At 41.6% G+C, this 26,362-nt stretch overlaps 1 protein-coding gene across 11 annotated transcripts in view; it reads left to right on the top strand.

Annotated features, from left to right (window-relative positions):
* Positions 1 to 26,362, top strand: part of CEP112 (centrosomal protein 112) — a 664,691-nt gene that overhangs the window by 42,762 nt on the left and 595,567 nt on the right. The window lies entirely within an intron of this gene.

Here is a 26,362-nt window from a genome sequence, read left to right as displayed (position 1 = left end):
CAAAGCAATTGTAGAAAAGAAAAGAAAGGAGACTTCACTTTCCTGATTTTTAGGCTTAAAATCAAGTTGCAGTAATGACAGTTGTATTGGTGAAAGGATAGATAGATTTGTAGAATAGAACAGAAATTCCAGAAGTGAGCCCCTATATATATGGTCATTTGATTTTCCAGAAAGATGATAGTGGAATTGAGGGAAGGAAGGCCTTTTTTTTATCAAATTATGCAGTAATAACTGAATATCCACATGGGAAAAACTGAATTAGCTTATAGGCCTAAATCAAAATGCCAAAAGTATGTTTCTAGAAGAAAACAGAAAATCTCTGTGACCTTGGAGTAGGCAAAATTTCTAAAATAAGATATAAAAAACAAAACAATGAAGGAAAAATCTACAAACTCAACTATCAAAACTTTTTTTTTTTTTTTTGAAGGCACCCTTTGGAAAATTACCTGGCAAGGTACAGAATGGGAGAAAAATTTTCATCACATATATCTGACAAAGGACTTGTGCCAAGAATATTTAAAGGATTCTTACAACTTAAAGGAGAACACAATACAATTAATGTACAAAAGAGTTTACAGACACTTCACAAGAGAAAATATGTAAATGACTAATATACATATATGAAAAGATGGCCAACATCATTCTTTATCAGAGAAATGCAAATTATAAAGCACAATGTGATACCACTGCATACTCATTAGAATGGCTAAAATTATAAGTCCTGAGAAGACCAAATATGGTGGTGAGGTGATGAAACTGAAAGTCTCATATACTGTTGATGGGAGTGTAATATTGTACAACCACTCTGAAAAACAGTTTGGCGATTTCTAATAAATTTTAAGATAACTTGCCATATGGCCCAGCAGTTCTGTTTCTAGATATTGGTCAAGAGAAATGAAAACATATGTCCCCATAAATACTTGAATGTTCATAGAACTTTATTCATAATAGCCCAAATGTATAAACAATCTAAATGTCCATCAACACATCATTATAATTTATGTATATACGGAATACTACAAAACAATAGATAAGGAACTTTTTTTTTTTTTTTTGAGATGGAGTCTTGCTCTGTTGCCCACACTGGAGTGTAGTGGTGCGATCTCAGCTCACTGCAGCCTCCGCCTCCTGGGTTTAAGTGATTCTCCTGCCTCAGCCTCCTGAGTAGCTGAGACTACAGCTGTGCAGCACCACTCCCGGCTAACTTTTGTATTTTTAGTAGAGATGGGGTTTCACCAGGTTGGCCAGGCTGGGCTGAAACTCTTGACCTCAGGTGATCCTCCTGCCTCGGCCTCCCAAAATGCTGGGATTACAGGCATGAGCCATCACGTTTAGCCAATAATGAACTTTTGATATGTGCAACAACATGGATAAATCTCAAAAATGTTATTGGTCAGACCAAGCAAGACATAAACATGTACATACTGTTTAATTTCATACATATAGACTCTAGAAAATACTGGTTGTCTGGAATTGGAGGAAGAGGTAAGTTGACTCTTACATCTCAGGCTCAAAGAATTTTTTGGTGTGATGGAAATAATATGTATATTTAGTGTGTACTTCTGTCAAAACTCATAAAATTCTGCATTTTACAAGGATATGGTTTTATTGTATACAAGTTATACCTCAATAAACAATAAAAATCAGGTACAGGTGTGGCTGTCTTCCAGGGTGTGGCTTCTTTCAGCCTGAACCTGTGAGCTAAATAAAGGAAGACATTATCCTTCCCCATACACTCACCTACACAGCCAACAATGGTGAGTAAGGGACCAGAGAACTGCAGTCAACTTTCCCATTCAAAGAGCAGAGAAAATGGGAGGCAGATTGCAATGATAGTTTATAGCAGTTCTAAAATCTAGCCAGGCATTCGTTGCCCGTTTCATGAGAGGGCTTTATGCCGCCTCCTGGGAGTGGTACTTCATGGCTGTTTGCTCTGTCCTTCAGGATTTTGGCTTTTCCCTCTGAGCTATCTTTTTGGTACCATACAAAATAATTTGCTTTAAGCTGAATAGTTTTCTCAGCCTGCTTTCTGTTTGTATGAATTTGGAGAACCAAATTTGAACTCTTTCAAGTGAAGCTATTATAATTCCTTTAAAAACTTTGCAGCTTTCTGTGTATCAAATTATAATCCATTCCATTAGACAAACACAATATTCACAAATTTCTCTGAGACAGGCTTTCTCTGTTTTGGTTCAAGAATCAGGATGCTGTCGTACAACACCCTTATGATCTGTCAGAGAGCTTCTAAGAGGTACAACATGGAAATGTTTAGAAGCCTTTTTGTTTTGCCCTTTTCAGGCATTGCCCTAGATCTTTTGAGGTCTTAATCAAGTGTTTAAAGATGTGTCCTTGAAATTTCAATCCTGAGTCCATATTTTACTGGCAAAACCTTGGATTTGATCTTTGCCCTCAGATTATTTCTTCCTTCAGAGCCTTTTGCTAGTGAAAGAAGCTGAGAATGAAAAATAATTTGCTTTTTCCATCTTATATTTCCTATGTTGGATATACGAGTATATCTTCTGGACCCTGCTTGAAATCTGAGCCCCAGCTTCTCTATTTCATTTCTCTTGATTTCTACCATTTCATGCACAGCTAAAATAATCCATTGGCATTTTCAGTATTTTACCTGGAATTTTCTTTAACCAAATTTTATTCAAATGAATTAAGTATATTTTATATTTTCTACATTACCTCAGGTGACACAGTGTTGCCAAATTTTGCGTCTCTACCTGTATCATATTACAACCTGTACCATATTACAACCTGTAATATGGTACCATATTACAACCTGTAATATGGTACCATATTACAACCTGTAATATGGTACCATATTACCTGTACCATATTACAACCCATATGTAATATGGGTTGCCTTTTTCTCTAGCTTCCAATGACATTTCCTCCTGTCCTTTCAGCTTTCACAGAGTCCTTAAGTTCCTTTCAACTTCTGCCAGCTTCCTATTCTTAAAGCCGATGCTATTTATATTTTAGGTCTTTGTTATTTGGCCCAACTGGTTCACTTCTAGGAGTGAGTTTAGGTTTTATTTATTTATTACTGTGTAACAAACCATCTTAGTAATTAAAAAGACACTGGTTTTATTATTTATTATGAGTCTATTGGTTGACTGGTCTCAACTGGGCAGTTCTTTTCATTTTGGTTTGGGCTGCGCTCATTCAGGACTTGACTGGGGTGTCACATTGAAGGCAGTTCACTCAAACATTGAGCACCTTTTTGGTGGGGATGGCTGGCAGACTAAACTTAGCTATGAAGTCTGGAATTCTCTCTTTTTGTCCATGTAATTTCAGAGTCTTCCTTCTCCATGTGGCCTTTCCACATGGCCTCTGTATGTGGTTTCTTCTCTACAGACAACAGGGTAGCCAGCCTTATTTTTTTTTTTTGGAGACAGAGTCTCATTCTGTAGCCCAGGCTGGAGAGCAGTGGTGCCACCTCTGCTCACTGAAATCTCTGCCTCCTAGATTCAAGCGATTCTCCTTTCCCTGCCTCCAGAGTAGCTGGGATTATAGGTGCATACCACCACACCCAGCTACTTTTAAAAATTTTTAGTACAGAAGGGGTTTCACTATGTTGGCCAGACTGGTCTTGAACTCCTGACCTCAAGTGATCCCCCTGCCTTGGCCTCCCAAACTGATGGGTTTACATGCATGAGCCACCTCGTCTGGCCCAGACTTCTTATATGGTTGCTCAGGGCTTCCAAATATCTCAAAGAGAAAAAGCTTCCAGGCCATTTTAAGGCATGGAGCTGCAACTGGAAGAATGTCAGTCTGCTGCTTTTTATTGAGAAAGTGAGTGATAGGTCCAGTGTAGAAGGGGGACTATACAAGGCCATGGAGGTTCACTGGGGCCTATCTTTGGAGATTATCTGCCACATGACCCTAATAGGTAACAGGGATATTACAAATTAGTTATCAAGCCACCATAAACTTGGGTTGGGCCATGGTTTTGAGGTCATGTCTGTGTCCTTTCCCTTTACTAGGTGTGATAGCCATAGCTCTCAGAAGTGGTCACCAGCACCTATGATCAGCTTCCTTTCAAGAGCAGGTAACTCTCCATTTCAGCCTCTGGTTTCTGGGTGAGTTAGACTGTATTCTTCTACCTTAGGTGGAGAATTTTGTCCTGCTGCCTCTAGTTGTTCTGGAACCAGACCCTGGCAGACCCTCAGTTTACATCCTTTTCATTGCATTGAATTTTTGTCCTTGCTAAAAATGGTGTCCTAAGTTCATTCTTTTTTTTTTTTTTGATGGAGTTTTGCTCTTGTTGCCCAGGCTGGAGTGCAATGGTGCGATCTCGGCTCACTAAAGCCTCCACCTTCTGGGTTCAAGCGATTCTCCTGCCTCAGCTGGGATTACAGGCATGCGCCACCACGCCTGGCTAATTTTTTTTTTTTTTTTTTGTATTTTTAGTAGAGTCGGGGTTTCACCATGTTGGCCAGGCTGGTCTCGAACTCCTGACTTCAAGTGATCTGCCCGCCTCAGCTTCCCAAAGTGCTGGGATTACAGGCATGAGCCACCGGGCCTGGCCCTAAGTTAATTCTTTAAGGCTCTTCTTGATACAATCTTGATGGGCATTGTCAGTACAATTTCTTTATTGCTTCTCCAGTTTCTGTTTGTTTTCTCTTGGAATTCATATTATCTCTGTGTTGGAGATTTTGAATCTATATTCTTTATCTCTTATACGTTCATTTGTTATAGACATCTTTTAATTTTTTCCTTTGTTTTCTCAGATAATTTTTTGAACTGGTTTTCTAATTCACCAATTTGATTTTCTGTAATATTTAATCTGCTGTTTTCTGTTTCCATTGTGATTTTCAAATTTAGTAATCATGTTTTTCATTTGTAAGCACATTTTTATGATCACAGACTGTTCATCCCCTTTTCACATATGAAATGTCTACTTGAATCACATTGAGAACACAAATTAATGTTTTAGAAGTTTCCCTTAAATTTTTTTTTCTTTTATTTGTTGTGGTAAAAATACACAACATGAGATCTACTTAAGATTTTAAGTGTATAGCACAGTATTGCAACTGTAATAACAGTGTTGTACAGCAGGTCTCTAGAACGTTTTCATCTTTTCTAACTAAAATTTTATATGCATTGAACAGCAACTCCCCATTTTCCCCTTCTGTAAGCCCCTGACAGCTACCATTCTATTCTCCTCTTCTGTGAGTTTGACTACTATATAGTATTTATCCTATTGTGATTGGCTATTTAACTCAGCAAAGGTCCTCCAGGTTCATCTATCTTGTCACATATGATAACATTTCCTTTTATTAATGTTGAATAATATTCTATTCTAAGTATTTATCATATTTTGTTTATAGATTCATTTATAGATGAACATACATCTTGACTTGTGAATCACACTGCAGTGAACACAGGAGTACAGATAGCTTTTTGAGACCTTGATTTCATTTTCTTTAGCTTTATATCCAGAAGAGGGATTTGCTAGATCATCAGATAGTTCTATTTTTGTTTTTTTGAGGAACTTCTATACTGTTTTCCATAATGGCTATATCAATTTATGCTCCTACCAACAGTGGACAAAGAGTCCCTTTTCTCCAAATCCTGGACAACACTTGATATCTTTTGTCTTTTTGATAACAGTCATTTTAACAGGTGTAAGGTGATATCTCATGTGGTTTTGATTTGCATTTTGCTGATATTCATGATGTTGAGCATTTTATATATTTGCATGTCCACTTTGCAGAAATATGTATTCATGTCCTTTGCCTATTTTTAAATTGGGTTGTTTTTGGGTAATTGAATTGAGTTCTTTATATAGATTGGATATTAACCTATTATCAGATATGTGGCTTGCAAATATTTTATCTGATTCTGTAGCTTGTCTCTTCATTCTGTTGATTGATTGCTGTGCAGGAGATTTGTAGGCTGATACAATCCCATTTGTCTATTTTTGCTTTAGTGGCCTGTGTTTTGGGGTCATATCTAAAATTATTGCCTAGACCAATGTCAAGAAGCTTTCCCCCTATGTTTTCTTTTAGTCGTTTACAGTTTCAGATACTAGGTTTAAGTTTTTAATCCATTTCTCATTGATTTTTGTGTATAGTGCAAGATAAGGGCCAAATTTTCTTTTTCTGCATGTGGACTTCCCGTTATCCTAACACGATTTATTGAAGTGATTATCCATTAATCATTGTGTGTTCTTGCCACCTTTGGCAAAGATCAGTTGACTGTAAATTCATGGGTTTATTTCTGTGCTCTTTATTTTGTTCCATTGTTCTATATGTCTGTCTTTATGCCAGTATCATACTGTTTCAATTACTATAGATTTGTAATATATTTTGAAATCAGGAAGTATCATTTCTCCACCTTTGTTCTTCTTGTTCAATATCGTTTTGGCTATTTAGGGTCTTTTGTGATTCCATATGAATTTTACAATTTTTTTCTATTGCTGTGAAAAAAGCTATTGGAGTTTTGATGAGGATTGCATTGAATTTGTAGATTGCTTTGGGTAGTATGGACATTTTAACAGAATTAATTCTTCCAATCCATGAGCACAGGATATCTTTCCATTTATTTGTGTCTTCAGTGCCCTTCACTGATGTTTTATAGTTTTCAGTGTATAGCTCTTTTACACCTTTGGTTAAATTTATTCATAAGTATTTTATTTGATTTTTGTTGCTGTTGTGAATAGGATTGCTCTCTTGATTTTCTTTTTTTTTGGATGATTCATTGTTAGTGTATAGAAGTGCTGCTGATTTTTGTATGTTTGTTTTATATCCTGAAATTATAGTGAATTCATTTATTAGTTTAGTTTTTTAATGCAGTCTTTAGGATTTTCAGCATATAAGATTGTGTCATTTGCAAATAGAAATTATATTCCTTTTTACTTTCTGATTTGTATGCCTTTTATTTCTTTTTCTTGACTAACTACTCTGGCTAGAACTTCTGTACTGTGTTGAATAGGTGGTGAGAGTGAACCTCTTGCCTTGTTGTTGATCTTAGAGGAAAAGCTTTTTAGCTTTTCACTGTTTGAGTATCATGCTAGGTACAGGCTTTGTCATATATGCATTTTATTATTTTGATGTACATTCCTTCTATACTTAATTTATTGAGTTTTTATCATGAAAGAGTGTTGAATTTCATCATGCTCTTTCTGCATTGATCCAAATGATCATATAATCTCTATTCTTCATTCTGTTAATGTGGGGTATCACATTTATTGTTTAGCATATATTGTACCATCCTGGCATCTTAGGGATATGGGGCATAATTCTTTTAATGTACCATGGAATTCAGTTTGCTAGTATTTTGTCGAGGATTTTTGCATCTATATTCTTCAGGTATATTGGTAATTTTCCTTTATTGTAGTGTCCTTGTCTGGTTTTGGTTTCAGAATAATGCTGGCTTTGTAAAGTGAATTTGGGAGTGTTCCCTCTTCTTCAGTGTTTTGAATGAGTTTGAGGATGATTGGCATTGTAAGGTCTGTTCTCGCCGAGGATAAAATGAAGAAACCGAGGCCAGCACGAAAATAATCCAATGCAAGGGAATTTATTCTGGCTCCCGGGTGAGGTTCTTCGGTCCGACAGGAAGGGCCGGAGAAGTCAAGCAGACTCCTCTCAGGCACGGGGTTTTATAGGGAGTGGAGGCATTTGATTGGCTGTGCCCAAGGTGAGTGAGACAAAATGGTAGGGAGTGGGGCCCGGATGGAGCAAAATGGCAGGGAGTGGGGCCCAGATAGGACAAAATGGTAGGTAGGGAGTGGGGCCTGGATGGGGCACAATGCTATCAGGTAGGTCCTGATGGGGCTTTTTTTCCCAGGTTCCCAGCGGAGGGGGGGAGGTGTCCGAGCTCCCAGCGACGCAACCAGTCTTACATTCCAACCTTTTGATGATAGATAGAGGGTGCCGCTCTTTCTGACTACTTCCTGCTGAATAGGGGCGAAGTAAGGGGGACAGGTCAGTCGGCTGGCGCCTCGACTGAGAGTCGGACACGTCCAACTTCTCACATATGAGCTTGTAGCACTGTATTGGGTTCTAGCGGTGGGGCCTTGTTTCCAGGATTCCTGCAAGTAGAATTGCCAGGCATAGTAGGGGCTGGCTTTAGAGGGAGATATTAGAAGAAATGTTAGGAGGAGAATTCGAAAGATCAGGAGTTGACGGGCAGGGGCAGCGGGTGAGGTGAAGGCGAGTGGGGCCCAGGGATTTGGATTTCCACTGGTCATTTTGCGGTGCCAGTTTAAGGCTGGACACATGATACCACAGGGTGTGACCCAGGAGCTTGGCAGCTGTGGGGGTGGTCAGGATAACGATGTGGGGTCCTGACCACCTGGGCTGCAGAGATCCTGGCTGGAGCTCCCGGAGGAGAACACTGTCACCTGGCTGAAGGGGTGCTGCCAAGTGCGAGTCTCCAGGCCCTGGAACAATGGGGAGAGCACGATCTGCATGCTCCCTGAGTAAGTCACGGAGGAGAGATAGTTAGGGAAGGTAGGTGGCTAGGGGAGGTGGTTGCACCGGGAAATTATGAGAGACCAGGAAGGGTAGGCCATACAGCAACTCAAAGGGACTAAGGCCCATTGGTTCCCGTGGGGTGGCTTGGATCCGGGCTAGAGCAAGAGGTAGGAGAATAGGCCAAGAAAGTTTTACCTCAATGGTCAGTTTGGCCAAATGGTCTTTGAGAATGCCGTGGGCCCGTTCGACCTTACCTGATGACTGAGGGTGGTAGGGGATGTGTAGTTTCCAGAGATGTTGAGAGACTTGACGACCACCTGGACTACCTGGGCTATGAATGCTGGACAGTTGTCTGACTGGATGGTGGCAGGTAGGCCGAAGCGGGGGATGATCTCTTGAATAAGAATGGAGGCTACTGTATCTGCTGTTTCCCGAGAAGTGGGGAAGGCTTCAATCCAACCTGAAAAGGTATCTACAAAGGTTAGGAGGTAGTGAAGTTTTTTGTGAGTGGACATATGGGTGAAATCAATTTGCCAATCCTGAGCCGGCAGGTTGCTACACATTTGGTGGGTGGGAAACTGTAGCCTCAAGCTTCCCTGAGACGAGACCTTAGAGCAAGTAACGCATGTTTTGTGTACCTGCTCAATTGTCTGTTGCAAACCTGATGAATAAAAGGGGGGTTGCACAAAGTGGTGTAACGCTCTGGGCCCCACATGCAAGGATTGGTGGACCTCGGCAATAACCCTAGGAGCCCGTTCCCATGGAAGGGCGATCTTATTATTTAGGAAGATCCAGCCCTGGTCAGACTCGGTTCCACCCCTTAACATAAGTTCCTGTCTTTCTGATGGTGTGTACACTGGCGATGTGGCTGTGGTAAGGAACAGGACCGGAGTGGGAGCCGGCCTAGTACTGGTTAGAGCCTTTGCTACCACATCTGCCCTTGCATTGCCCCTAGAAACGGCATCCTGCTGGGCCCGGTGCCCCTGACGGTGGATGACAGCAAACTCTTTGGGGAGTAACAGAGCCTGCAAGAGGTTTGAGATATGGGTGGCATTGACTATGGGAGTCCCTTTTATGGTAAGGAATCCTTGCTCTTTCCAAAGAGCAGAGTGACAGTGGGTAATAAGGAAAGCATACTTGGAGTCTGTAAAGATATTTGCCCGTTTTCCCTTTGCTAGTGCAAGAGCTCGGGTTAAGGCAATGAGCTCTGCCTTTTGGGATGTCGTCCCATCAGGGAGTTGGCGTGCCTTGAGGGTGGCTGAATCTGTGACTACAGCATAGGCCGCTTTTCGCCGTCCCTCGGCCGTTATTACTGAACTCCCATCTACATACAAGGTAAGGTCTGGGCTGGAGAGTGGAAGGCTAGACAGACCCTCTTGTGGTTTAGCAAATGCCTCTATTAGTTCAGGACAGGAATGAATTGGGGAAGGGGAGTGGGATGGAAGGGGAAGTAAAGTAGCTGGATTGAGTGAAGAAGAGGGATGAAGACTGACTGAAGGATTTTCAATGAAGAGTAGATGAAACTCTTGTAACCAGGAAGGTCCTAGGTGTGCGAGAGACTTATGAGAGAGAAGGTCAGTGAGCCGATGGGGAGAAAATACCGAGATGGGCTGGCCTAAGGTAAGTTTCAGGGATTCCTTAGTGAGTTCTGTTGCTGCTCCCAAAGCCCGCAGGCAAGGCTGCCATCCCCTGACTGTGGGGTCAAGTTGCTTTGATAAATAGACTACTGGATGATATACAGGGCCTAGGGGCTGGGATAAGACTCCAACTGCAATTCCCTGTTTTTTGTCAGTAAATAAATGGAAGGGATGATTGAGATCAGGTAACTGGAGTGGAGGTGCCATGGACAGGGCAGTTTGTAGGGCTTTGAAAGCCTGTTTTACTACTCCAGGGTGAGAGAGGGGTCCAGTAGGTGTGTCTTTAGCTGCTATATACAGAGGTTTAGCTAGAGAGGCAAAATTAGGTATCCAATGTCAGAAAAATTCTACAAACCCTAAAAAGGAGAGAATTTGGTCTGTTGTCTCTGGAGGCTGTAGTGAAAGGAGTGCCTTTTTATGGTCTGTCGTCAGGCTCTTAGTTGTAGGGGTGAGGGAAATGCCTAAGTAAACTATTGAGCTGACTGACAACTGTGCCTTGGATGGGGATACTCGGTATCCTTTGGATCCCAAAAAGTTAAGAAGAGTGGCAGTATGCTGTTGAGACAGGGAGAGGGAGGAACTACAGAGTAAAAGGTTGTCCACATATTGGAGGAGGAGACTGAGTTGGAGAGGGCAGGAGCTGAGATCAGCTGCCAAGGCCTGCCCAAAAATATGAGGACCATCTCTAAATCCCTGAGGCAAAACTGTCCAGGTAAGCTGTTGTGCCAAATTGGTGTCTGAATCAGTCCAGGTGAAAGCAAAGAGAAAATAAGATTCAGGGTGTAGAGGAATGGTAAAGAAGGCATCCTTGAGGTCAAGGACTGTAAAATAGGAAGTGTTGGAGGGAATGTTGGATAACAAGGTGTATGGGTTGGGAACTACTGGGTGGAGGGGCACCACTGCCTCGTTAATAAGGCACAGGTCCTGAACCAAGTGATAGTCGCCGGACGGCTCTTGGACTGGCAACACAGGAGTGCTACAAGGAGAACTGGTGGGAACAAGAAGTCCCTGGGCTAGCAACGATGGGCTTCAGGCCCTGACGGTGGGTCTTTGAAATAGGAAACTGAGGATATGAGGGAAAATGAGTAGAATTTTTGAGAAGTATTTTAACTGGTGTGTGATGTCTCACCACTACAGGCTTAGATGTATCCCACACCATGGGATCAACTACATCCGGAGGGACAGGGAGTTGGGTCATAGGTTTAGGACAGGGTGTAGCCTCTATTAGAAGAGACAGTAGGAGGTGTGTATGTGAGGGGTTTGAATTTGAGTATGTGAGATTAGTGAGTTGGAGAGTGGCCCCCACAGTCTGGAGAATATCTCTTCCTAGCAAGGGAACTGGGCATGAAGGTATGATTAAAAAGGAGTGAGAGAAGGGGTGTCCCTCGAGGAGACAGGTTAGGGGAGGGGTTTGGTTGGGATAGGAAAGCCTTCCATCAACTCCCATGACCGAGACCTGGGAAGATATGCTAGGCCCTGAGTAGGAAGGTATAGATGGACTTACCCATTACCTGCAGCTTTACCCTGGACTCGGCAAGGGTGATGGGAGTCCTCAAGTCCATGCTGCATCAGTCATCCAGAAGGCCAAGAAATTCAGGTGAAGGGATTGCTTCCTGCGGACTGGCCTGCTCCTCACATAGAGGTGCGGGGAGTGGGCCTTTGATCCGGGATGGGCAATCAACCTTCCAGTGTCCAGTCCATTTGCAATCTGGGCAAGGTCCAGCGGGTGGTTGAGGACAGGGGCACTCCCAGGCCCAATGTCCTTGACCACATCTATAGCAGGACCCGGGCAGGGCCCTTAAAACATTTTGGACAGGTTTTGATGGACTTCCCTCACCAGATGTTTGGTGGGCTGCCGGCCTCAGGGCTGCTACAAGAGCTCGGGTTTGGAGGCCTACCTTCTGCCTTAAGTGGGCTTGTCAGGTGGCCTCAGCCTTATCCTCTTGGTCATTAAAAACTTTAAATGCCATGTTTACCAGGTCTCGCATGGGAGTCTGGGGGCCCTCCTCAGCTTTTTTAAGTTTCCTCCTTATATCAGCCACTGACTGAGAGATAAAGTGGGTGGCTAGGAGCATCTGGGCAGTGGAGACAGGACTAGGGCTGTCTGCCACATGGGTAAATTAGAGGGTACAATAAAGCCAACACCACATATGCAATGATGATAATAAGGAGGAAAACAAACAGAGACCAGGCTAGGACTGTCTGTCACATGGCAAAATTAGAGGTTACAGTAAAGACAGACAAGACTGACAGACAAAGGGTGGGTGCCCCCCAGATGGGAGACCAGTCTGATGCCTTCCTGGCCACATCCCCAGAGGGATATTTCGGGGCGTCTTGGCTAAGGTGTACCCGTATAATCCCCGGGCCTGGTCACCCCAGGATGGAAGTCCAAGTAGGACAGCTCTGAGGTGAATCACCGTTATGCCTTATGATGTCCTCGTGGAACCACGGGTGGAGGCCCACACAAGCCCCTTAGCTGTTAGGCTGTGGGACTACACATAAACTCACTCACTCACTCGCATCAGAGTTAGGAAAGGAGAGAAGAATAGAGTTAAAGGTAGAAAGCAGCTGCCATCTTAAGGGTGCAGTACGGCCGCCATTTTAGAACAGAGGGAGAGAGACAAGAGAGAGAAAGAGAAAAACAGAAAGAGAAAGAAAGAGAAACCGAAAAAGAAAAACAGATGAGAAGGAAACTGTATTTTCGGTTTCTTTCTAACGGGAGCCTTTATGCCAAATGGGCCAGTTTAAAATAACAAATTAAAGAATTTGGTGTAAGCCGGAGGGTTTGACTCTGCCGTGAGGCAGGGCTGCTTAAAAGGGGCTTCTGAGTACCCACACCTCGGTTGCTGGTGAGGGTTCAGGAAAGTGGGGACGTCTCACTCAAATTCCTGACCCTAAAAAACCCCTCACGGGGAGAGAACAAGAGTGTAGGGATGTCTCCTCTTACATTCAGGTCCTAAACTGGAGTCACGGACTCGTGGGGAAGGAAGCCGGAGTCACGGACTCGCAGTGGGAGGCCTCCCAGGGTCACAGACCCATGGGGAAGGAAGGGAGGGAAGCCGGAGTCACGGGCTCGTGGTGGGAGGCCTGCCAGGGTCACGGACCCATGGGGAAGGAAGCCGGAGGTCACGGACCCTGCGGCAGGGAAGCCGGGGGTCACGGACCCCGTGGTGGTGGGAATCCCTGATGCTGCACAGCAGTTTTCGGACAGGGACTCCCTGAAAGCAGCAGGTGGGGTAGTGGGTAACAGAAGTCTTACCTTGTGGTGAAACGGCAACTTCCTGGTCCGGCACTGTGTGGAGGAGTCAGTTTCCCCCAGGAGGGGTCTTACAACTCCTCCCAGGTTTCGGCACCATCTGTAAGGTCTGTTCTTGCCAAGGATAAAATGAAGAAACCGAGACCAGCACGAAAATAATCCAATGCAAGGGAATTTTTTCAGGTTCCCGGTTGAGGTTCTTCGGTCCAACAGGAAGGGCCGGAGAAGTCGTGCGGACTCCCCTCAGGCACGGGGTTTTATAGGGAATGGAGGCATTTGATTGGCTGTGCCCAAGGTGAGTGAGACAAAATGGTGGGGAGTGGGGCCCGGATGGAACAAAATGGCAGGGAGTAGGGCCCAGATAGGACAAAATGGTAGGTAGGGAGTGGGGCCTGGATGGGACAAAATGCCATCAGGTAGGTCCTGACGGGGCTTTTTTTCCCGGGTTCCCGGCAGGGGTGGGGGGAGGTGTCTGAGCTCCCCGTGAGGGGAGGGAGTGTGTCCGAGCTCCCGGTGATGCAACCAGCCTTACAGGCATTACTTCTTTTTTTTGAGATAGAGTCTTGCTCTGTTGCCCAGGCTGGAGTGCAGTGGCATGATCTCAGCTTGCTGCAACCTCTACCTCCCGGGTTTAAACAATTTTCTGCCTCAGCCTCCTGAGTAGCTGGGATTACAGGTGCATCCCACCACACCCAGCTATTTTTTGTATTTTTAGGAAGGATGGGGTTTTGCCATCTTGGCGAAGCTCTTCTTGAGCTCCTGACTTCGTGATCCACCTGCCTTGGCCTCCCAAAGTGCTGGGATTACAGGCGTGAGCCACCGCACCTGGCCGAGGAAGATAGACATTACTTCCTTTTTTTTTTTTTAATTTTATTTGAGCTCTGGGGTACATGTGCACATCCTGCATCCTGCAGGATTGTTGCATAGGTACAGACATGCCCTGGTGGTTTGCTGTCTCCCTCCCTGCCCCAGCACCTCACCCCATCACCTACATCAGGCATTTCTCCCAGTGTTATCTCTCCCCCTCCTCCCAGCCCCCCTGCTGCTGTCCCCTCTCATCCCCTCACTTCCACCACCACACCTAGCCCTGTGAGTGTTGTTCCTTTCGAAAACGTGGTGTTTGGTTTTTTTGTTCTTGTGTCAGTTTGCTGAGAATGATGGTTTCTAGGCTCATCCATGTTTCTACAAAGGACACGAACTCATCTTTTTTTTATGGCTGCATAGTATATCATGGTGTATATGTGCCACATTTTTTTTTGTCCAGTCTATGATTGATGGGCATTTGGGTTGGTTCCAGGTCTTTGCTATCGTAAACAGTGCCACAATGAACATAGGTATGCCCACCAACAGTGTAAAGATGTTCCTTTTTCTCTACATCCTCTCCAGTATCTATTGTCTCCAGATTTTTTAATGATCACCATTCTAACTGGCAGCAGATGGTATCTCAATGTGGTTTTGATTTGCATTTCTCTAATGACCAATGATGATGTGCATTTTTTCATATGTTTGTTGGCCGCATATTTGTCTTCTTTTGAAAAGTGGCTGTTCATATCCTTTGCCCACTTTTGAATGGGTTTGTTGTTTTTTTCCTTGTAAATCTTCTTTAGTTCTTTGTAGATTCTAGATATTAGCCTTTTGTCAGATGGGTAGATTGTGAAATTTTTTTCCCATTCTGTTGGTTGCTGGTTTACTCTAATGATTGTTTCTTTTGCTGTGCAGAAGCTCTTAAGTTTAATTAGGTCCCATTTGTCTATTTTGGCTTTTGTTGCCATTGCTTTTGGTGTTTTAGTCATGAAGTCCTTGCCTGTGCCTATGTCCTGAATGGTTTTGCTTAGGTTTTCTTCTAGGGTTTTTATGGTGTTAGTTCTTATGTTTAAGTATTTAATTCATCTGGAGTTAATTTTTGTATACGGTATAAGGAAGGGGTCCAGTTTCAGCTTCCTGCATATGGCTAGCCAGTTTTCCCAACACCATTTATTAAACAGGGAATCCTTTCCCCATTGCTTGTTTTTGTCCAGTTTGTTAAAGATTAGATGGTTATAGATGTGTGATGTCACTTCCAAGGCCTCTGTTCTGTTCCATTGGTCTATATCTCTGTTTTGGTACCAGTACCATGTTGTTTTGATTACTGTAGCCTTGTAGTATAGTTTGAAGTCAGGTAGCGTGATGCCTCCAGCTTTGTTCTTTTTGCTTAGGATTGTCTTGGCTATGCGGGCTCTCTTTTGGTCCCGTATGAAGTTTAAAGTGGTTTTCTCCAGTTCTGTGAAGAAGATCAATGGTAGCTTGATGGGGATAGCATTGAATCTATAAATCACTTTGGGCAGTATGGCCATTTTCACAATATTGATTCTTCCTAACCATGAGCATGGAATATTTTTCCAACTGTTTGTGTCTGCTCTTATTTCCTTGATCAGTGGTTTGTAGTTCTCCTTGAAGAGCTCTTTTACCTCCTTTGTTTGTTGTATTCCTAAGTATTTTATTCTCTTTGTAGCAATTGTAAATGAGAGTTCACTCATGATTTGGCTCTCTGTTTGTCTGTTATTGGTGTATAGGAATGCTTGTGATTTCTGCACATTGATTTTGTATCCTGAGACTTTGCCAAAGTTGCATATCAGCTTAAGGAGGTTTTGGGCTGAGACAATGGGGTCTTCTAAACAGACAATCAGGTCATCTGCAAATAGGGACAATTTGACTTCTTCTTTTCCTAACTGAATGCCCTTTCTTTCTTTTTCTTGCCTAATTGCTCTGGCTAGAACTTCCAATACTATATGAATAGGAGTGGTGAGAGAGGGCATCCTTGTCTAGTGCCAGTTTTTTTTTTTTTTTTTTTTTTTTTTTGAGACGGAGTTTCGCTCTTGATACCCAGGCTGGAGCGCAATGGCGCGATCTCGGCTCACCGCAATCTCCGCCTCCTGGGTTCAGGCAATTCTCCTGCCTCAGCCTCCTGAGTAGCTGGGATTACAGGCACGCACCACCGTGCCCAGCTAATTTTTTGTATTAGTAGAGACGGGGTTTCACCATGTTGACCAGGATGGTCTTGATCTCTTGACCTCGTGATCCACCTGCCTCGGCCTCCCAAAGTGCTGGGATTACAGGCTTGAGCCACCGCGCCCGGCCCTAGTGCCAGTTTTTAAAGGGAATGCTTCTAATTTTTGCCGATTCAGTATGATATTGGCTGTGGGTTTGTCATAAATAGCTTTTATTGTTTTGAGATATTTTCCATTGATACCTAGTTTTTTGAGAGTTGTTAGCATAAAGGGCTGTTGAATTTTGTCAAAGGCCTTCTCTGCATCTATTGAGATAATCATGTGGATTTTGTCTTTGGTTCTGTTTATGTGGTGAATTACATTTATAGATTTGCATATGTTGAACCAGCCTTGCATCCCTGGGATGAAGCCTACTTGATCATGGTGGATAAGCTTTTTGATGTGCTTTTGCAATCAGTTTGCCAGTATTTTTTTGAAGATTTTTGCATCAATGTTCATCATGGATATTGGCCTGTAGTTTTCTTTTTTAGTTGTGTCTCTGCCAGATTTTGGTATCAGGATGATGTTGGTCTCATAGAAAGAGTTAGGGAGGATTCCCTCTTTTTGTATTGTTTGAAATAGTTTCAACAGGAATGGTACCAGCTCCTTTTTGTACATCTGGTAGAATTCAGCTGCGAACCCATCTGGACCTAGACTTTTTTTGGTCGCTAGGCTATTAATTGCTGCCTCGACTTCAGACCTTGTTATTGGTCTATTCAGGGTTTCAGCTTCTTCTTGGCTTAGTCTTGGGAGTGTGCAAGTGTCCAGGAATTTATCCATTTCTTCCAAATTTACTGGTTTATGTGCATAGAGTTGTTTGTAGTAATCTCTGATGGTAGTTTATATTTCTGAGGAATTGGTGGTGATCTCCCTTTTATTGTTTTTTATTGCATCTATTTGATTCTTCTCTCTTTTCTTTCTTATTAGTCTAGCTAATAACAAAACCAGCTCCTGGATTTATTGATTTTTGAAGTTTTTTTTTTTGTCTCTATCTCCTTCAGTTCTGCTCTGATCTTAGTTATTTCTTGTCTTCTGCTTGCTTTTGTGTTTTTTTTTTTTTTTTTTTTGATCTTGCTCCTCTAGCTTTTTCAATTTTGATGATAGGGTGTCAATTTTAGATCTTCCCTTGTTTCTCCTGTGGGCACTTACTGCTATAAATTTCCCTCTAGACACTGCTTTAAATGTGTCCCATGGGATCTGGTACATTGTGTCTTCATTCTCGTTGGTTTCAAAGAATATTTTTATTTCTGCCTTCATTTCATTGTTTATCCATTCATCATTCAGGAGCAAGTTGTTCAGTTTCCATGTGATTGTGCGGTTTTGAGTGCTTTTCTTAATCCTGAGTTCTAATTTGATTGCGCTGTGGTCTGAGAGACTTTGTTTGTTATGATTTCCATTCTTTTGCATTTGCTGAGGAGTGATTTACTTCCAAGTATGTGGTCAATTTTGGAGTAAGTTCAATGTGGTGCTGAGAAGAATGTGTATTCTGTGGATTTGGGGTAGAGTGTCCTATAAATGTCTATTAGGTCCACTTGGTCCAAATCTGTGTTCAAGTCCTGGATATCCTTGTTGACTTTCTGTCTCGTTGATCTGTCCAGTATTTTCAGTGGAGTGTTAAAGTCTCCCACTATTATTGTGCAGGAGTCTAAGTCTCTTTGTAGGTCTTTAAGAACTTGCTTTATGTATTTGGGTGCTCATGCACTGGGTGCATAAATAATTAGTATAGTTAGTTCTTCTTGTTGCATTGATCCTTTTGCCATTAAATAATGCTCTTCTTTGTCTCTTTTGATCTTTGTTGGTTTAAAGTCTGTTTTATCAGAGACTAGGATTGCTACCCCTGCTTTTTTTTTGCTCTCCATTTGCTTGGTAAATCTTCTTCCATCCCTTTATTTTGAGTCTATGTGTCTTTGCATGTGAGATGGGTCTCCCGAATACAGCACACCAATGGGTCTTGACTTTTTATCCAGTTTTCCAGTCTGTGTCTTTTGATTGGGGAGTTTAGGCCATTTACATTCAACATTAATATTGTTATGTTTGAATTTGATCCTGCCATTTTGTTACTGGCTGGTTGTTTTGCCCGTTAATTGATGTGGCTCCTTCATTGTGTTGTTATTCTTTACCATTGGGTACATTTTTGCAGTGGCTGGTACTGGTTGTTTCTTTCTCTGTTTAGTACTTCCTTCAGTAGCTCCTGTAAGGCAGGTCTTGTAGTGATGAAATCTCTCAGCAATTGCTTGTCTGTAAAGGCTTTTATTTCTCCTTCATTTATGAAGTTTAGTTTGGCTGGATATGAAATTCTGGGTTGAATGTTCTTTTCTTTAAGGATGTTGAATATTGGCCCCCACTCCCTTCTAGCTTGCAGGGTTTCTGCCAAGAGATCCACTGTGAGTCTGATGATATTTCCTTTGTGGGTGACTTGACTTTTCTCTATGGCTGCCCTTAGGATTTTTTCCTTCATTTCAAACCTGGTGAATCTGACAACTACGTGCCTTGGGGTTGCTCTTCTTGAGGAATATCTCTGTGGTGGTGTTCACTATATTTCCTGGATTTGAATGTTGGCCTGCCTTGTTAGGTTGGGAAAGTTCTCTTGAATAGTATCTTGAAGAGTGTTTTCCAACTTGGATTCATTCTCCCTGTCACATTCAGGTACGCCGATCAAGCATAGATTAGCTTTTTACACATAATCCCATAGTTCTTGGAGGCTTTATTCATTTTTTTTCACTCTTTTCCTCTAGTCTTGCCTTCTCGTTTTATTTCATTGATTTGATCTATCTCTGATATCCTTTCTTCTGCTTGATTGATTCAGCTGTTGAAACTTGTGTATGCCTTGAGAAGTTCTTGTGCTGTGTTTTTCAGCTCCATCAAGTCGTTTATGTTCTTCTCTAAGCTGGTTATTCTAGTTAGCATTTCATCTAACATTTCTTCAGCGTTCTTAGTTTCTTTGCATTGGGTTAGAACATGGTCTTTTAACTCAGAGAAGTTTGTTATTACCCACCTTCTGAAGCCTGCTTCTGTGAATTCGTCAGATTCATTCTCTGTGTTTTTTTGTTCCCTTGATGGTGAGGAGTTGTGATCCCTGGGAGTAGAAGAGGTGTTCTGTTCTTTGATGGTTTCATCCTTTTTGCGCTTTTTTTCCCACCTTCGTGGATTTATCTCCCTTTAATCTTTGAAGTTGGTGATTTCAGGAGTCTCTGAGTGACTTTTTTTTTCTGTTGAGGTTGGAGCTGTATCTTTTTTGGTCTGTAGAGGGCGTTGCTTGGCCCTCTCTTGGGTTCAGTCAGGTTGTTGGGTGGGTGGTCCTTCCCTGGAGTTTGTTTGAGATTGGCCCTGCCTTCCCAATGGGGTCTCTCCTCCAGCTGGATTTCCCGGTTGGGGTCAAGCTGGTGTATTTGCTGCTAAGGTCTCTAGCGAGGGCTTCAATTTGAATTCTGTGGAGGTAGGGCCTGGCATGCCTTATGATCTGTTTTCCTGCTATCAACTCTGCCTCCCTCTATGGGACTGTCCATCCCGCTGGTGTTAGTCCAAATTCCCACCCAGGTCCCTGCGACAACTTGCTGCATCAGGCAGTGGCCGCTGCTCAGATTTGCATCGACTACCCACAGTGCCCCACCTGTCAGTCCACAGGGCTCTCGTGGACTGTCGGTTGCAGGAGGGATGAGGTAAGCACAGGATCCGAAATGGAGCACCGAGGAGTTAAGTCACCTGACCCTCCGAGCCGGCTGCACGTTTCAGGTGGGGAACGTGGCCCCCCCCCCAACTTGATTTGCCCCCATGGGTGGCTCTCGCCCTGCGGTTCCTTCCCTGGGCCTAATTTCAGTGCCCTATCAATTCCGCAGAAATGAACCCGGCACCTCGTTTGGAATCATGAAGTCCTCTAGCCCTCTGCGTCTCATTCGCTGGGAGCTGCATTCTGATGCTGGCTTCTCTTGGCGCCCCCCAGCAGTACTTCTTAAATGTTTGGTAGAATTCACCAGTGAAGTCATCTGGTTCTGGGCTTACTTAGCTGAGAAATTTTTAATTACTGATTCGGTTTCCTTACTAATTATTTGTCTGTTCATATTTTTCATGATTCAATCTTGGTAGGTTTTGTCAAGTAATTTGTTCATCTCATCTGGGTTTTCCAATACATTGGCATACTGTTGCTCATAGTACTGTCTTACAGTTCTTTTTATACTTTTTTTTTCTCTTGAAATAGGTTCTCACTCTGTCACCCAGGCTAGAGCACAGTGGCACAATCATTGCTCACTGCAGCCTTGACCTCTGGGGCTGAAGCAGTCCTACCTCATCCTCCCAAGTAGCTGGAACCTTAGGCATGTGCCACCACATCCAGCTAATTTTTTTATTTTTATTTTTTTGTAGAAATGGGGCTCACTATGTTGCTGAGGCTGGTCATGTACTCCTGGGCTTCAGCAATCCTCCAGCCTCCCAAAGTGTTGGGATTACAGGCATGAGCCACTGCACCCAGCATTCTTTTATTTCTGTTAAATTTAGTGTAATGTCTTAGTTTTCATTTCTGATTTTAGTTGTTTAGTCTTCTCTCCTTTTTTCTTATTCTATGTAGCTAAAAATTTTTCAATTTTGTTGATCATTTCAACAAACCAACTCTTAGTTTCATTTTCTCTGTTGTTTTTCTATTTTCTGTTTTATCCCTGCTCTAATTCTTACCATTAATACTTATTTCCTTCTTCTAGCTTTGAGTTTAGTTTGTTATTTTTTTAGTTCCTTACGGTGTACATTTAGGCTGTCTATTTGAGATTTTTTTATTTTTTAATGTAAGCTTTTACAGTTACAAATTTTCCTCTTAGTACTGCTGTCACTGAATGCTACACATTTTGGTATGTTGTGTTTTTGTTTTCATTTGTCTCAAGATATTTTCTAATTTCCCTTATTTGCCTTTCTCATTTGACTCATTGGTTGATGAGAATGTGTTGTTTAATTTTGGACTTAATATTGTCATGTTGTTAATTGCTTTCTGACTGTTATATAGTTCCTTTGTTCATTTCTTCCTTTCTTATATTTCTTTGTGATTTGATGATTTTTTTATTGCTGTTCTTTTGGTGGTTTGCTTTGATTCCTTTTCTTTATGTTTTGTATACCTACTATATTTAAAAAGTTTGTGTTACCATAAGGCTTACATAAATCATCCTATAGTGTAATAGTCTATTTTAAGCTGATAACTTTACATTCAAAAATTCCATACTTTTATTCACACACTTCGTTATTAATGTCCCAATTTTCACTTTTTAATATTCTGTATTCATTAACACATTGTGTGGTTATGAAACCATCCAACTTGTCCCCAAAATGGATGTTTATGGTTTCTTTTGAATAAACATAGAAATTAACCCTCCCAGTCTTAAAACTTAAATTTATATTTATCTTATCTGAATTCCTTTCTCTGGAAACCAACCATCACGTATCCTAGAAGCATCAAGGAACTGAAACTTACCAGATTACTGCATCTGAACAATGTTATACCAGACCCCTCACCTGCCATGATTGCCTAACCAACTGCCTGCTTCCTGTTGAACAACTTCTCTTCCTTACTGCTCCCTAATTCCATTCCTGTTTTCCCATACCTAGTTACATTTCTTAACTGCTGTATAAACTAATTTTAGCTAGGCAAGGAGATGGATTTGATACTGATCTCTCATCACCTTGGCTGCAGTGCCCAAATAAAGCCTTCTTCCCTAGCAGTACTCATTGTGTCAGTGATTGGCTTTCTGTGCAGTGAGAAATGGGACCTAGACTGAACCCCTGGTGTTTTGGTAACAGTTATAGTTACTTTTAAGACTTTTGTCTCTTAAGTTTTCTTCATTCTTTTAAAAATATTTTTACTCTGTGGAATGGGTAATTTCAAATGTCCTATCTTTGAGTTTATTGATTCTTTCCTGTACTTGATCAAGGCTGCTGCTGAGCCCCTCTAGTTGTTTTTAGTTCAGTTATTGTATTCTTCAGCCCTCAAATTTTTCTTTTTAAAAATATTTTATTTGTTAAAGTACTCATTTTATTTATGCATAATTTGTCTTAAGTTTGTTGAATGTTTTGATTATGGTTATTTTGAATTCTTATCAGCTAATCCATTTATCTTCATTTCTTTAGGGTTGGTTTCTGGAGATTTATTTTGTTCCTTTCCTTGGGCCTTTTTTCATGTTCTTTGACCCTTTGTATTAATGTCTGCGTATCTGAAAGACATCCACTTCTCCCAGTCTTTGTGGACTGGCCTTGTACAGGGGCAGACCTTCAAGAATCAGCCTGAGTAGAGATTCTGGGGTCCTCATAAACTTTTTATGTGGATGTATCTTCTCTGGACTTTTGTGTATAAATTTCTAAATAGGAGAATTTGCTTGTTTCTGTTTTTAGGAGATCATAATCTCTTGTTCCTTTTTATTCTGTGTCTTGTACTATGGGCCTTCTGGAGCCAGTAGCATACTGCCTCAATCCATTTTTGTTATTATTTGTTTTTTTTTATATTCAGCTGCCCCTAGGCACTTTAGTTTATGCTAGGTCCCACCAGTGCTTCAAGACAGGTGAGACAGAAACAGGTTCCTTGGGCAGTCCCCCAAAAGTCTGAATGTTGGATATATGCTTTAGTCTTCTCTTTCCCTCCCCAGGGAGAAGCTGTGGACCATGAGCTTTTCTAATTGTGTCATGCTGAGCCAGGGGTAGGAACTCTGGCCTTGAGTGCTTACTAGTCCAAACCAGCACCCTTTGTTTTGTTCTCAGTGGCCCCCAGGCATTTAGAGAATACCAGTCCTGTGAGTGCTTTCAGAATCCTGTCCCTTAGGCAGCCCCTTTCAAAAGCCAGAATGTTGGGCAGCTATTTCAACTTTTTCCTTCCCTAGGGAGATGCTGGAATTGGGGGTTTCCACCTGCTAGTTCTGAGCTGGTGGGAGGAGCTATGGTCAGTTACTGCATACTAGTCCAAACTAGAGGCTTTGTTCTCAGCATTTCCCAGCCTGGGACCCTTTCCTGTCAGAGCTAAGATTCAGGCAAGACAGCAACAAGTCCCTTAAGTAACCTTGCTTATGGCAAGAGGATTCCACAAATTTTCCTACTGGCTTCAATATGGCTGGTTTCATCCTTCCCTGGGGTACAGGAGCCTCTCATCTGGTCTCTGGATGTCTCACAAAGGGAATTTTGGTCCATGTATTGTTGAATTTATGTGTCCATTGAGAGAAGGAGAGTCTTGCTGACATCACCTCCTAAAGTAATTTTCTTTTGCAGGAGGACATTTGATTGGTCTTCCTTTAGGCTTTATAGCTAGCTATATATAATATCATTCCTTATTTCTTCATCTGTATAGGGATAAGTTTATATTTTTCTAGTATTAGGAATCAACATTGATACTTTGAGAGTGTTTGTGGATTCCTGTTGAAATATTTTCTCATTAGGAAAAAGTGAAAGGGAAAATTTATATTCCCCTGGTTTTACTGCTTCAGAGTAGTAAAGAGCATATCAGGGAATGTTACCGAAGTACGGAATTTTTTTCTTTCTGTGTTGGTTTTGGCATCCTGAAATGAATTGAGGCACAATACCTCTTTTCTGCTTGGCACAAGTACCATATTATGAACTCACTGTGATCATGTCCCCTGTACCAATTGTAGGTTGTCCTTGTAAACACCAGGTCTTGCTATTCTGTGTGGCATGTGGCACTTTTTATTCATAAAAAGGCTTTTAAGGTTGAACTTTTCTCCCACGTTCTGTTTCACTGCTCATCCAGAACACCAGTGCCATCACTGAATTTGAGCCTTTGTACTTACTTAGAGTTTAATTGTGTTTCCAGCTGGAAACAGTCTCATGGGAAAAAAATGAAACTTCTGTACCCAAAGTCCTGTGTATCTTGTGCCAGCCAGATTTAGCAATGATACTGACCTTCTCCTTCAGTTGGCTCAAAAGCCTTCACAAGAAGCTGGCTTCTGCAACGCCTCTTACTTGGCCTTCACAGAGCATGTATTAGGGGTAACATAATATGTTTAGTTAATAATAATGGACATGTTGAATTAGAAGTAGGGCTATTCAATTTGTATTTGTAATGGGTTTGGAGGCCAAGAGAGCAATTTGGACTACAGATGTAGATTTTGTAATCAAAACTTATTATTTAAAAAACGAATACATTGGATCATCCAGGGAAAGCATGTAAAATGAAAATAAATTAGTTTAGAGACAGAACTCTGGGATTACAGTATGTATGAGATGGGCAAAGAAAGCTAGTGAAGATTACTCTGAAGGAGATCTCTGAATGATAGAATGAGAACTGTGGAAAAATGGTGTTTGTTTATTTGTTTTTTGAGACGGAATCTCGCTCTGTCACCAGGCTGGAGTGCAGTGGCATAATCTCTGCTTACTGCAACCTTTGACTCCCGGGTTCTAGTGATTCTCCTGTCTCAGCCTCCCGAGTAGCTGGGACTACAGGTGTGCACCACCACGTCCGGCTAATTTTTGTATTTTTAGTGTAGATGGGGTTTCACCGTGTTGGCCAGTATGGTCTCAATCTCTTGACCTTGTGATCTGCCTGCCTCAGCCTCCTAAAGTTCTGGGATTACAGGCGTGAGCCACTGCGCTGGGTTGTTTGTTTTTAGACAGGGTCTCACTCTGTTACCCAGGCTGGAGTGCAGTGGAACAATCCCAGCTCACTGCAACCTCAACCTTCTGCTGGCCTAAAGTGTTCTTTCTACCTCAGCCTCCCAAGTAGCTGGGACCACAGGCATGTACCACCATGCCTGACTACTTTTTGTCACATGTTGCCCAGGCTAGTCTCAAACTCCTGAGTTTAAGTGATATGCCCACCTTGGCCTCTCAAAGTGCTGGGATTACAGGTGTGAGCTACCGTGTCTGGCCAGGAGAATGGTTTTATGGAGCCATGGAATGCAGCATCTTTAAAATGCTGTCTCTAATGTTTTAGTGCCATCAACTAAATTAAGGACAGATTATGACTTATTTGCTTGAATGTCTAGGAGATCGCTGATGACTTATAGCAACTTTTGGGATGAATGCAAGTCATATTGTGGCTGATAGAAAAACATATGACAGATTAGAGCATGGACTCAGTAACATTTTTGAAAATTTATTGTGAAGGTAAAGAAGTTGGTACAGAAGGATAGCTACAAGTGAATTAAGAAGATGTGTTGTTTTATGTATGCAATCCTGTGCAATAAATAGATAAATAATTCAGGCTCCTTTTTAAAGTAGTATTTTTTTATGAGAAGATTTTTAATATTTAAGCATTTTCAATTTTTAAGTATAGCTCTTTTTATGATTATTTAATATATTCTTAAAGAACAGTCTACTGCTTAGTATGATATATCAGGTTACCTTTCCTCATAGAGTTTTAAATGCTTATATCAGTTGACGCACATTGACTGGTAAAATTATACTCAAAATATTAACTTTGCCTATATTTCTCATTTGCTTTTAACTATTTGGATGTTTGTGATACTGAATAGGGGTATAAAAAGTAAACAGCTGTCTTTAAAACAGCTTTTTCTGCCATTGTACATTACTTATTAGTCTAAAGAATGTTATTCTATCAGTTTTAATCACAAAATAGATTAGTTTTAATATTGTCTTTTGAATTAATATTCTGTCTTTTGGAAGCACTTAGTGCAGGTCTCAGTTTGTGAAAGAAATTCTGATGTGGTTTGTGGTTGAATGTTAGTGACTTTAATTCATTGTATAATGGTTATTTTACATTTCATATATCTTGAAGCAGTTGTTCAGAGAATAGGTGTTCATAATTGTGGACCTTTCATTGAAGTGGTTTGAATAAAATCATAGAGACTCCAGGCTAAAGGAACCTATTTAAGAATGGTATTTTATATGATATTTATATTGGAGAAAAATATTTTTGATGGAATTCATTTAAACTCGTTTCTTGCTTATCCTGCATTTCATATTTTACCTAAATTAACATGGTGTGTTTTTAAATAGAAGACTTTGATATATCTGTGGCTTATGACATGCTTTCAAATTAATTGAAACTTTAAGCGACATGAAGTTTTGTTATTTTGT

This window comes from Aotus nancymaae, unplaced genomic scaffold (assembly GCF_030222135.1).
Source record: "Aotus nancymaae isolate 86718 unplaced genomic scaffold, 86718_ANA_hifiasm-v0.15.2.pri h1tg000089l, whole genome shotgun sequence".
NCBI classification, from domain to species: Eukaryota; Metazoa; Chordata; class Mammalia; order Primates; family Aotidae; genus Aotus; species Aotus nancymaae.
This window is presented reverse-complemented; position numbering and strand designations above follow the sequence as displayed.